General features: G+C 45.8%; 1 non-coding gene across 1 annotated transcript; it reads left to right on the top strand.

Annotated features, from left to right (window-relative positions):
- Window positions 1-1,108: 1,108 nt before the first annotated feature.
- On the top strand, window positions 1,109-1,181 carry Trnar-ucg (transfer RNA arginine (anticodon UCG)). Its single transcript has one exon. It is a non-coding gene; the product is annotated as a tRNA-Arg (tRNA).
- The last annotated feature ends 526 nt before the right edge of the window (window positions 1,182-1,707 follow it).

A 1,707-nucleotide genomic window follows, 5' to 3' on the forward strand; every position in this document is an offset into this window, starting at 1 on the left:
GGCCCGATTTCAAAAGAAAAAAAAAGTCGGTAGAGCATGAGACTCTTAATCTCAGGGTCGCGGGTCCGAGCCCAACGCTGGGCGGAACGGAATTTTGTTCCGCTGCAGATGTAAATTACCGTTCTTCTGATTAACGTGATGTAATGGAAATAGCAACTTTAAACTTTGCCTACGTCTCCGTCAGTCGCAAGGAAACTGTATTTGAAGGTGAAGGTGATTTTGTAGACTTGTGTGAAAGAAATGTTCTGAAATGCAAGTGGTGTTGTTTGGAGAAAACATCGGTTACGTGTCAGATGTGTAGCCAAACAGTAATGGGTCGCCATAGCTGCAAATATTAGTCGGTAATATGAAGTGTTGTCAGCTGAAGTCTGATGAACCGAACGTCCGTAAGGACGAAGTACGTAAAAGTACCGCTAGGCCGCGACTCTTTAGCTCAGTGGTAGAACACTGGTCTAGTTAAGCAGGGGTCGTGAGATCCATCCTCACAGGAGCAAGACGAATTTTGGAAATCAGTTGCGCGTCGTGCCGTATAGCAAAAAGTTTCTGTGATGACGAACAATTAGCGACAAGCGTTTTATTAAGAATTACTCTCAGATGTGATTAAGGCAAATGGCGCAGACAAATTATTTGCCAAAGCGGTACAGCATAAGGTGGGCCGAGGCAGTCTCAATTACATTTTATAGATGTATTATTCACATATCTCAGAGCGGTTCGCGGTCGTCGTCGTTGCCATCGTAGCAAATGCGCCGAGGGACGCCCTGCCTTCGATTCCGAATGCACAAAGTGTGTGTTGTCGTTTCCCAGTCTATATTTGGTCGGTCTTTATCTCTGCAGGTTGTCATTCAATTCCTTTACCTCTCAGAAATGATTATGAAATAAAAGTGAAGTACGTGACGAGTGTGACGTTAGGAAAACATTAGGCAGCATGGAGAGATTCTGTATGGGACCACACGACCCAAACGAGTACTGTGTAACGTGCTAAGAGGTTGAATGTAACGAATGGGTGGGAAAGAGCAAGGGGCAGCGGCTGTGTAGCACGAAAACACAACTCCTCAGGGGTGTGAGCCTTTCGAGATAAGTCGCATATAAGTTATACTTGGTCGTCAGTGACCGTGTGGCCTAAGGAATAAGGCGTCGGACTTCGGATCCGAAGATTGCAGGTTCGAATCCTGTCACGGTCGTGTTTCTTCCAGATCTGAAAAAGAAACATACCGTTTTAATGTAGCAATTGAGCAGTACGAAACCGTCTGAATGTTGCTGTTGACCATTTTCTGCTTGGAGATGCTCTTGAGCATGAAACACACACAACAAGACCGGTATTAACTACCGAAATGGTCGGCAGAGTACCGTCACCGCGAGTTTTGACTGGCACTTGCACATTTAAACAATGTCGGAAAGTAACCCGTTCGGCTTTTGAGACACATCAAGTATGTGTGTTAATTTTGACGACACTAGCTCTGCATGTTGTCATGCAATTCATTTACCTCTCAGAAATGATTATGAAATAAAAGTGAAGTACGTGACGAGTGTGACGTTAGGAAAACACTAGGCAGCATAGAGAGATTCTTTATGGGACCACCCAACCCAAACGAGTACTGTGTGACGTGGTACCCGGCAAGTATAACCGAGGTAGCGCCCCTGACTTAGTCGGTAGAGCATGAGACGCTTAATCTCAGGGGCGTCGGTTCCAGCCCCACGCTGAGCGGA

The sequence above is a fragment of the Schistocerca gregaria genome, unplaced genomic scaffold (assembly GCF_023897955.1).
Source record: "Schistocerca gregaria isolate iqSchGreg1 unplaced genomic scaffold, iqSchGreg1.2 ptg000077l, whole genome shotgun sequence".
Classification (NCBI taxonomy): domain Eukaryota; kingdom Metazoa; phylum Arthropoda; class Insecta; order Orthoptera; family Acrididae; genus Schistocerca; species Schistocerca gregaria.